This window comes from Mesoplodon bidens, assembly GCF_964165515.1.
Source record: "Mesoplodon bidens genome assembly, chromosome: 4".
NCBI lineage: Eukaryota > Metazoa > Chordata > Mammalia > Artiodactyla > Ziphiidae > Mesoplodon > Mesoplodon bidens.
In genome coordinates this window covers 109,702,590-109,714,778 of record NC_138160.1, presented here as the reverse complement: position 1 = coordinate 109,714,778, position 12,189 = coordinate 109,702,590, and the positions used below count along the sequence as shown (strand labels likewise).

The following is a 12,189-nucleotide window of genomic DNA, read 5'->3' as shown; positions in this document are numbered from 1 at the left end:
AAAATGTAAATGAAAAAGCAATGATTATTTAAATATTTTTCAATTCTTGAAACCTAGTTTCAAAGAAATACCCTAAAATAAACTACATTTATAAGATTCTTGAACTCACATTTATATTTTTAGTTAATAAAATTTTGAAATTTTATTTTATGAAATACCATTTTAACTAATGTAACATAAAAACTATCTATGGTACTTGGAAAACTGAAAATGTTTCCTTTGAAAATTTCTTAGTTAATAAGATGATCTGACCATGGAGTACATGATATTGAAATATTATTTCAGACAAAAATTTCAGCAAGACATTTGATCTTTTGGTTTAAATTATTAGTAAAGAGGATAATATCTGAAATCACTAATACTCTTTAGTCAAAGGTTTATGTACTATTTTACTAATTCAGATATACTCCTGAATAAATGTCATTTAATACAAGGAACTATAATCTTCCAAGAGTATGTTTTAATGTATCTTCAAGTAACAAAAGTTATTTGTTATAAAATAAAATTGTTATTTTTTGAATTAGTTGTATGTTCTCTAATTCTCATATCCTTATAAAATACATGTAAGCTCATTTTATGAAAAGATTAAAGCCAGGACAGGTAAAATGATTTGCAAAGATCACATGACTACCAAAGATAAATCCATTTACCAGCTAATTTTATTTTGCTTCTGATTACAATTTAGAGCAGAGTTGCCCCTAATTAAAGGTGGTTAGCTGAATGCTTGTAGCTTTTTTTCTCCAGAAACTTAAAGAATAATGGCACGGAATAATTAAATTTAAATAAAACAATAAACCACCTTGCCCGGGTTTTGGAAAGAGAAGATTCATGAAGGAACACGAACTGATTTAGTGGAGCCACAGCCACATGACAGGAGAGAAGGATTTTATGAGCCTGGTAGAACCCCAGAGAGGCTCAAGACTGAGGCACACAAGGTTTTTGAGGAGAGGCACTGCTGGAGGGTTGAAAATGGAGATTAGTTCAAAGTTTATCCTTAACTACTCTTTCAAACCTTCATGTTGAATGTCAAGGCCTGGTATCCACTGGCCTATCAGACAAATGAAGATATATTTGTTAAGCAAAATGTAGTATAAACAGGTTATTTAAAACATATAACTATAGGAAGAAATAGCCAAGAGATTAAATATACATATGTTACTTTCTCTAAGTATTTAGAAATTAAAATAGATCTTATAGACATTTCAAATTCACAAATAGATGAATAACTTCTTTATTAATGTATGGGTAGATGGATGGATGAATGGATGAATAGAGAGATGATATGCCCTACTTCATTTGGCTTATTAAGGCGACTGAAATTATTCCAGGGTTAAATCAAGATAAAGTGGGAAGGAAAGATGAAGGTAGTAACAAACAGAAGGGAGAAGAAGAGAAAGAGGAGAAAAACATGTTCTTATCTAGTTCCATTAAATGATAAGTGAAATAAACACTTAAAAATTCTTAAACGTAGTGTGAATTTTAGGAGTGCTAAATCAGGTACTTATTAAAACAACAAAAAATGGAAAACTAAGATTTAGGAGTAACTGAACTTGTGCCATAATTGAACGGAAGAAGGAAGGAAGAAAGAAGGAAGGAACAGATGGAGGGTGAAAGAAAAGTAGCTCCTCTTAAAAGGATATTAAAATTCTCTTGAGCATTTTAAGATTTTTTAAAATATATAATTTGAGATTAAACATTCTGCAAAAATTCTAAATCAAGCTCAACTATAATTAGCATGATGATGACCACTGTTTGGTACAAAATTTCCTTTAGAATGCCCATATATTTCACCACGTTTTTCACCACAACTAAAATAATTCCATCACCATATGCAGATTAAAATTCAGCCAATGTGGGTTGTCATCATGTCATATATCCCTTTGCTACATGAACCAGTACATATCAAATTTATCCACTTTAATAAGTTTTACATTTCTTCTCCCATACCCATTCAAATATACTGTTCCCGAATAAAAATAGCATTGTCACTTGTTTTAAATTCTTATATTTTCTATATTATTCTTTTTGTTGTATACTTACATATTTTTTCCATATTTTTCTGTAATGTTACCACATTGGCTAGGATTTTCAACATACTGTTGAAATATGTGGTATTGAGCTCTGTGTTTTCCCTGCTGACTTTAATAGGAATGTTTACAGTTTCACAATGGAGATGACTGCTGTAAGGACTTTGAAAGATATAGCTTGTTAAGTTAAGGAACTTAGTTTCTAATATTCTTGTGTGTCTAAGTGAAAAAGGAGGCAATGTTATATGATTCATGGGTCAAAGGTGGATGGCTATTGGAAATAGCAACCGAGAGAAATAGGAAAGAGAGCTGAGATTTTGTAGATCGGGTATAAAGGAAGAATCCTAGGGTGTAAGAAGTGGCAGTAAAACTGAGAGTGAGAGAAGAGATAGACCTTGTAAAGGCTCTATGCTTGATAAGTAAAGTAAGGTCAGAGCCTGATACTTGGCAGAAATGAATACAGTGGTCAGGAGAATGGAGTCATCAATGAGGTAAAAGAACAGACACTTTCCAAAAAAAGTATTGGAGACTGTGATAAGAGATAGACTTAGGGATTTTTAGATTTCAGAGCTGAAATTCCATGACATGATTAGGTATTGCCATGAGAGTAAAGAAGGGCAGAGGTAGAGGCTGAGATCAAAGGATAATTAAGTAGTGTTGGGGGGACTGATACCATGAACATGAAACTGCACATAATTACAAAGAACTTAGGTGGGAAAGGTGGCCAACATCCATAGGAAATGTGAGCGAGAATCAAGGAGATGGATCAGTCACAGTGACAGTGAGGGACATGATGGTAAAGCTCAAGCTTCAGCTTCAAATGCTGAGTTTTTATATGAGGGCAAGAGAGATTTTGATTTAGAAGCAACAGTGGGAAGCAAGAGGAATGCAGAAGGTGTACAACTTCGGTATCTTCCCAGCATCAGCCCTGTGGTACAGGGGAAGAGAAAGAATGAACAGTGACCTCTCTGGGGGCCCTAAATTCTTCACCAAGTTACGGGAAATCAATGACTACTGTGTGGTCATATAAAAACATATGGTGGTAAAAATGATAATTTATAATATACAAGACATATTTTATACTGTAAAATATAAATTTATATAAAATAAAATTCAAAAATGATGAGTACATATTGACATAGAGGAATGATCACAACTAAGTGTTAAAAAATCCAAATCATGGGCTTCCCTGGTGGCGCAGTGGTTGAGAGTCCGCCTGCCAATGCAGGGGACATGGGTTCGTGCCGCAGTCCGGGAAGATCCCACATGCCGCGAAGCGGCTGGGCCCGTGAGCCATGGCCGCTGAGCCCACGCGTCCGGAGCCTGTTCTCCACAACGGGAGAGGCCACAACAGTGAGAGGCCCGCGTACCACACACACACACACAAAATCCAAATCACCACATTTTCATAGGAAAACAAAAAGACCACATAAATATGCTAAATTGTTAACAGCAACTGTATTATGTGAAGAGACTGTGGGTAACTTTTCTTCCTTTTTTCCCATTTTCCAAATTCATGTAAGTGTTTATAATAGTTTTATAGTAAGAAAATTAAAGACATAAATATGACAATCATGTTTATGAAATTTGAATAGTAGTTAATACAATGTCTTCTAGATCAGGGTGTAATTTAACAACCAAAAATGACCCTCTACTGCTATTCTTCTTTTACCGAAATGTAGAGTCAAAATCTTCAACTAAGTTTCTGATAAGTTTGAATTTCATTGTTCGTACATTTGGCACACCGAGGAGATTTTCTTTGACTTAAAAGTTATGGAGAATAATTGTAACCATGACTAATTTAAATGACTTGCATTATTCTGTTTAAAAGCCCATGCTTTTCAGGTCCTTTCAAGAACCCACATGTTTCCTATTATAACAAGGGGTAGAGGTTAGGAGGGGAAAGGATTTAACACAGCTGTTATTTAAAGATAGCTATAATACAGACGCTTTTTAAAGCCCTCTTTTAATGTAGAAATTCTGAAAACACAAAGGAAACCAAAACAACTTCTAATTTGTCATCTAAAAATGAATCAAATCATGCACCAGGAGTCAAGAGAATCTCTCCTCTGAAAATAAAACACACTATCCTGGACCTGATATGACACACCTCATCAAGATGATCAGAAATCTCTAAAACCCTACAGAATACATGTTACAATTATGGTCTAATCAGGACATCACAGTTTTTAATGTGATCAAATGGGTGTATCCTACCAAAAGGAAGTCATCCAGCTCCCAAACTGCTGCCTTTAAACACTAGCTAGACCACCTCAGTTCAAAATCCTGGCTTTCCTGGCATAAAATACTGCATAATCCTAGGTAAGTTATTTATCTTATGATTGCACCCTATGAGGTAACTTTTTACCTATGAGTCCTACTATTTCTTGAGGCCTAATGTAATGTAGTGTGTGACAGGTCCCCAAGGTACAAAAATGAATCCATGCTGAGCACTGCTTTCAGGAGCCTGAGCCACACAAACACACATTTAAAAAATGTTCTGAGACATAAAGATGTACATAGGATATTATGGGAGAATAACTTACAAAAGACACTGAATAGGGGAAATCAAAGCAGGAAAGGCTTTTAGAGAGGGAAATAGTTTGGCGGTATCGTTGAGTGGGCAGAGGTGAGCCAGGGAAAGGAAGTGGAAGTTGGGGGGTAGAATTCCTGAACAAAGGACTGATCAGGGAAAAGCGTAAAAAAATGCTTATGAGCTGATGTTACTGACAGAGGGATGCTTATGTTCCTTAAATGCGCAGGCCCTGTAGTACATCTCTGCATCAACACTGTATTTGGCACATTCTCAGTAAGGGGTACTTTAAAGGAAATGCATAGAAAGACTAATATAAAATGTGATTCAATGCAGGGCCTTAAATAAAAAATATAATTTAGAAGAATCAAATGTATTTCATCCACGAATTTGAAAAAAAATTTACAATATTTTAATAATGATGCCCAGATAATGTAAAACCCACTTACACAATTACATTCAAATTGGGCCTTGAAAATATTTTAAAACAATAACTTGCCTTACTAGTTTGCTAATTATCTGCCTCTGTTCCATTAAAAGATAAGATGATGATTTAGGACTATAAAAGCACATTTATATAAGTTATACATTTAATATCAGTATAGTTATAATAGTAATTAAAAATAGACTTCCAGATCCTCTTAAATGTTTAAGTAACTTATAACATTCTTAACAGTACAGTTTCTATGAATACTAAGAAAAAAAGTGACTTCTAATGACAACAAAAATGGTATTAGTTTAATGAAAAGTACAGTGAAACTCTGTGGTCAAATAAGGCAGAATATTGTTTAGACATTAAAATATTGTTTTTATGTTCTCATGTCACGTAGAATGAGACTCCTTTTCTGAAAAACACATAGAGATGCCAAATAATATGTAATATACAAATTTCTGAATGTATAGCTAAGGTTGAAGTAAAAACAATTCTCAGGTACAGGAATAAAGCTTAAAAAAATTCAAGTCTGGAGTGATAAGATCATGAGTTAATGCTGTCAGAGCCTGGGTATCACATAAGATACAAGTCTTATTAAATAGTGGGTGTGGTTTCAAAATATCTGCAGTGACAGGTATTAGTGAGTAAGGAACTGAGATCCATATGCAAATCAGAAAGCCTGGAATAGCTGCTGTTAATGACTTTCAAACATGCTTGAAAATAACTTTAAAAATCCATATGCAGGAAAGCAGCAAGGAACTCTGGCTCAAAATAAATTCTGGGTATCCTAGAAAAGACTCGATAAACAAATCAAAACTCCAAGCCATCATCACGCATAGGTGTGAAGCCACAACAGTACTAAACTATGAATGTAATGTACAAACTGATCCTACAATTTGGAGATCATACAAAGATTAGGGATTTCCTTGTCAGTTAAGTAAAAATAAATGAAATATCACTATGATATCATCTCAGTAAACATAAAATTCCCACAAGGAAGGTGACTTAAGATGAGCTCACAAATAAAAATTACAAACCAAGTAAAGAAAAGGTTCACTGTGAGAGGGAAGTCATCTCTACATAAAAACTAGAGAATAAATGATGATAAAGTAAAGGTATTTTTAACGTAAAGATAGGGAGCTTGAAATCCACTTTCACTGGGCCACCACAAACCAAATGCATCTTTTTGTAAATTAGAGAAAGAAACCCCTTCTTAATGATACTTTATATTAAAATATTGGTGTAGTAATGCTGTGATAAAGATAGGAGTGCTTATATCTTTTTGAATTAGTGTTTTCATTCTTCAGATAAATATCCAGAAAAGGAATAGCTATATCTAGTCTTAATTTTTTAACCACTGTCCATACTGTTTTCCATAGTGGCTACAAATTATTTACAAGAATCAAGATATGGAAATAACCTAAGTGCCCATCAATGGATGAATAAATAAAGAAGATGTGGTACATACATACAGTATAATACTTCTCAGCCATTAAAAAAGGATGTAATCTTGCTATTTGCAACAATGTGGTTGGACCTTGAAGGAACTATGCTAAGTGAAATATGTAGATGAAGAAAGACAAACACCATATGATCTCACTCATGTGTAATATAAATGAACAAAAACAAAATAAATGAACAAACCAAACCAAATAAAAACACAAAGATACAGAGAACAGAGTAGTGGTTACCAAAGGGGAAGGGGCAGGGGGGAGGGCAAAATAGATAAAGGGGTTCAAATGCATGGTGGCAGATGAAAACTAAACTTTTGACTGTGAGCATGCAACAGCATACACAGAAGTCAAAATATAATGCACACATGAAACATATAATGTTATAAACCAATGTTACTTCAATACATTAAAAAATTAATCAGAAAAAATTCTTGGTGTAAAGAAATGTTAAAGAATTTTCTTCAAACAGAAGGAAAAATCCCAGAATCAAACATGGAAATACAGAGGAAATAAAGAATACCAGAAAGAGTAACTATATGAGCAACTGTAAATAAATATCAAATACACAAAACACTAATTTTAATGTCTTCCAATTTTAAAATACATGCAACAACATATAGTGGGGGGATAAATGAAGTTCAAGTGTTCAAAAGTTCTAGCAATATTAGGAGAGTAGTAAAAGGATACATGTCGTAACACATAGGGTAATTTCAAAAGAATAGTAAAATAATATATAATCAACAGTTGTAAATGTAGAAAATGGCATACAAATATTAGATTGACCTATATCAAAAAGCAAGAACAGAGGGAAAAAGAAACAAGAAATAAAATTAAAAGTGAAACAAATAGAAAGCTCACATTTTATACCAGAAATTTCATTAAATAAAATAGACTATGCTAAATTCAAACTAAGATTATAGAACTGCATAATAAAAATAACCCCCAACTCTACTCTGCTTACAAGAGATACATACACTTTAAATATAAGGACATAGATAAGTTAAAAGTAAAAGAATAGAAAATGATATAATATGTAAACATTAACCAAAACAGATCAGGGGTAATAATATAAATACTACAAATGTATAAAATTATAGCAAATTGTTTAAGCCACAAGCATCTGGAGAGATAAAGGGATTTTTTTAATGATAAAAGGGCTACTACAATAAGGAGATTTCACAACTTTTATCTGTAGGCTTAAAATACAGAAAGCAAAAATGAACAGTATTAAGAGAAGAAATGGACAAATCCATAATTAAACTGGGAGACTTTAACATGTCTCTTAATCGCTGATAGAACAACCATAAAAAAATTCACTAAGGAGATAGCAGATCAGAACAATAAATTAGCAAGTCTGTCTTAACTGACCTAATAGAACATTGCACCTGACAACAAAATTAACATTCTTTTTTTTTTGTTTTGTTTTTTGTGGTATGTGGGCCTCTCACTGTTGTGGCCTCTCCCGTTGCGGAGCACAGGCTCCGGACGCGCAGGCGCAGCAGCCATGGCTCACGGGCCCAGCCGCTCCACGGCATGTGGGATCTTCCCGGACCGGGGCACGAACCCGTGTCCCCTGCATCGGCAGGCAGACTCTCAACCACTGCGCCACCAGGGAAGCCCCTTAACATTCTTTTTAAGTGTATACAGTACTTTTATAAAAATTGACCATTTACTGAGTATTGGAGAAGAAAAACTCAACGAATTTCAAAAGTGGAAATATTCCAAAGTATGTTCACTGGCTACAATGTAAATAATAGAAATAAAGGACTAAAAAGATAACCAGAAAAGCCCAAACTGTCTAGACATGAAACGATACACTTCTAAGTAGTCCACAAGAGAAAGAAATTATAATGGAAATTAGAAAATACAATTTCCATTATAATGGAAATTAGAAAATACTTTAAACTGAGTTTAAAATACTTTAAACTCAAATGTGTGAGCTGAAATGACAGTGCTTAGGAAAATTCATAGTGTATATCAGAAAAAAGAGACTGAAAATCAATGGTTAAAATTCTTCCCAGAAGATGGGAAAAGAAGAGGGCATTAAAGCTTAAAATAATAGAAGGAAATTATAAAGAGGAAAATCAATGAACAATAAAACAAATGTAAGAGAAAATTGGCAAAAATTGATACATACCTAATAAACTGATTAAGAATAAAAGAGAGACAAGTACAAACCACCAGCACCAAAAGTGAATAAGGAAATGTCTCTACAATTCCTAAAGACATCAAGGTAATATATAAAATAGTATGCTAATAAATTTTACAATTTATCAAAGTTATCACAAGAAGAAACACAAAATCTAAAATTTCCTATAATAATCTCCTTTATTGACTGCACTCCAGCTACACTGGCTTTTTTTGCAGTGGAGGGAGGTCATCAAATGAGTCAAGCATGTTTCCACCTCAAGACCTCTTCACTGGCCTTTCACTTGTCTGGAACATTCTCTACCTAGATCTCTCTTCAGAACTTCCTCAAATTTTTAAAAATATTGTAACCAAGGAGGACCCTACAGAGCCTTTCTGGGAGAGACCCCTCCCCCCATGTCCTTTGCCTGCCTCTTGTCTGTAGAAAACCTATAGTCTCCCAGACCTCCCCTGAGTTACAAAAGCCTGGTTTAAGAATTAATAATGGATAAATTAGGAGTTTGGGATTAACTTATACCAAAAAAAAAAAAGAATTAATGATTGAAAGGATGTGAACATGTAGTAAGCAAAGTAGCAGTTGGATCAGGAGAGCTGTAACAATTTAAATAGTAAGTTAGCCATACAGCAGTCACAGAATTTTTAGTTCCTCCCTGAAGTATATAGATGACAGTATCTGATACACATTCCTGAGTTGTTTTACAGATACTAAAGCCCCCACCAAATGGAAGAAGTTAACTACATGATAACCATGAGCACGTAGCCCCCAGTCCAGCTGGAGCCTGAGGATTCATAATGTTAACCCCTGTGACATCACTCTATTACCTCACCATCAACCAATCAGAGAATTGTACACAAGCTGATCACATCCCCCGCAACTCCTCTCCCTCATCTTGCTTTTAAAAATGCTTCCCTGCAACTCATCAGAGAGTTTGAGTTTTTTGAGCATTAGCTGCTCTGAACATCTTGTCTGGCAGCTAAATACAATTAACGCTGCACTTTCTTCACCACAACCTGGCGTCAGTAGATTGGCTTTACTGCACACAGGCAAATGGACCCAAACTTGGTTCCATAACAATATCACTTTTTTCAGTAAGGCATTTCTTGATCACCAAATTATAATTATAAAGATCCTTATCCCCACCCTGGCATTCCCAGGTTATCTCTTACTTAGATCTACTATTTTTTTCTGTTTCATTTTCATTTTATTTTTTAATGCCTCATTTCATTTTTACTTTTTTAATATATCAATTAATCTAATTATTTACTATGGCTATTGACCATCTCTGCTTTAGAATGTAAGCACAAGGGCAAGAAAGTACTGAGAAATCAAGTACTTGTTCACTCCCAATGTGTAGACCATGTTTTGTATAGTACAGTGCTAATAAATTTTGAGGTGTACTAACATGCATTTCTCTTTTGTATTTCCACATAAGTGATGTCTTCCTAGTCATCTAAAGGCTTTGCTCTGATGGCAGGTGGGAAGGGATAAGGATTAGTGGTATTCTTTTGGAACTCTGTTGGATGTGGATTGGGAAACAACAGGCCAATATAGGGTGGCTCAAATAGAGAATAAAGGAAAATACTGTGTAACTAGGTGGAGATAAGGACTGAGCTATCATTCCTGAGCCTACTTTGACTCTCGCTACCAAGGATGCCGGAGGGGTGGATGGTTTAATGTAGGGGATCTATAGAGGACATAGCAGAAGTTCAGCAATATCTTCAGCAGAAGTACGAGATGGAAGGGTAGGGCTGGGGTGGGTGGGAAGATAGAGTGGGTGAAGAGAGCTGGATAGAAAGGGTACAGAGCCCTGAGATGAATATTCTTTTGTTGATCCCACCAGCTACATTCCTGGGAGCAAAGTCCATCAGTGTGCTCTGCTGCCATGTAGACTAAGGAATTCACTGCAAAGACACAAAGACCTAAGGTCTCAGAGGGCAGAGAAGTGGTTTCTGATCCATAGCCCAACACCCAGGCTACTTGGAGAGAATCAAATGAGAGGTTGGGGAATTATGTGAAAACAACAAAAACAAAAACAAGGTAGATGAATAGAGTAATTTAAATAGAAAAAAATATTAATTGACAAGTTTACATTTTCACTGTTTTGGAATCAAATGCAGTAGGAACTTCATGTGAAAGATTTAATACGTTGTAAGAAGCTAGATGCAACATTTTCTTTGCTTAATTTAGTATAACTTTTGACCTTGTTGTGTGTATTGAGACCAAATTAACTACAGATGGGAATATACATGTTAAAAAATTTGTATTATATTTTTAATGGGTTTCTGAAGGAAAATAAAACAGTAACTAATCACTCATTTTATTACCCAAAGGTGCAATGGAGGTATCTAAGAGCAGTGCACTAAGTGCACCAGATAGTGTATATACACCACTTGAAATCTTTGGCAAGCTTTTATATGAAAAATTAATACAGTGCAGGAAGAAGATGAAAGATGGTTCAGGTAAATGTTTAGGAAAAATAGTGAAAGAAAGGGAGTCCAGAGGGAGAGTGGCATGTAGGGTGAGCAGCGGTGGCCAATTCCTAACTTCTGCCCTTCTGAGAGATAAAGAGGACTTCATGGTTAAGGACACATCCAAAATAGATTTTGTTGGTGCTTTTGTTGTTTTTACCCTTCCTTAAGGTTTATAATAAACTACACCACTAAGCTGAACCACCTTATCCTCACATTAGGGTAATGAGAGGACTACTTTTGTATGGAAGGCAGAACAATTGAGAAAATTTATGCCTACAGGCTAGTTTTGTGCTCCTGCTATTGTATTCTATATTTATTCTACTTCACATCCACTTTTCATCTCTCTTCAGAAAATTTAAGGGTGGGTTATTGGATGGCTTTAGAAGTTAAACTCTTAAATCATCAGAGAGTTTAAATGAAGCCAGACTCCAATGTACATTATTGTGGTTTTGATATATCATTAATATATCATTAATAATATATACCATCCAAAATTCTTAATTTAGATTTCAGTGAAACTCTGAAAATATAAATCTAGTGGTGCATTCAAAAAGCCATATGTGGTAGATTACACATCTAACCCTTGTAAATCAGTAATGAGAACTTTACTGTGCAGTCGACCACAAACAAGGCTGAAAACTGGTCTTCTCATTGTTATGTTAATTTTAAAACGATAAATCAGAGTTCTTAGGCTTTATATATAACTTTGCTCATGAGCAAAAAAAAACTAGGTTTAATGATTTCATCTGCCTTGGAGATTAACAAACTGTCATGACTTTAAAAAATAGGTAAGATGAAACACAGTTAAAGATTTTTGTGAAGTAAGTTTAAGGATACAGCTGGAAAAATTTAAAGTGTTCTGATTGCATATAAATCATGAATTTTGGCTAACGCATTTTTATGTTATAACGTAATCATATCCTGAAGGCATTAATCAGGGACAATTAAAACTAAAAATATCATGCTACTAAAAAGCTGTATAAATTGCTTTTTTAGTATACTAGTAAAATCATTGACAGCATGCCTTTATGTATGACTACAAACCAACTCAAACTTTGAAAGAGTTTGACACATTTTTTTCACCTTGCCAAATTTTAATCATTTTGTTACTGTTCATAACTT

At 34.4% G+C, this 12,189-nt stretch overlaps 1 protein-coding gene across 1 annotated transcript in view; it reads right to left on the bottom strand.

The window, feature by feature from the left end:
* ADAMTS19 (ADAM metallopeptidase with thrombospondin type 1 motif 19) overlaps nucleotides 1-12,189 on the bottom strand; it is a gene marked incomplete at its 5' end in the record, with an annotated part of 287,542 nt that overhangs the window by 165,662 nt on the left and 109,691 nt on the right. The gene's annotated exons all lie outside the window — the stretch shown is intronic.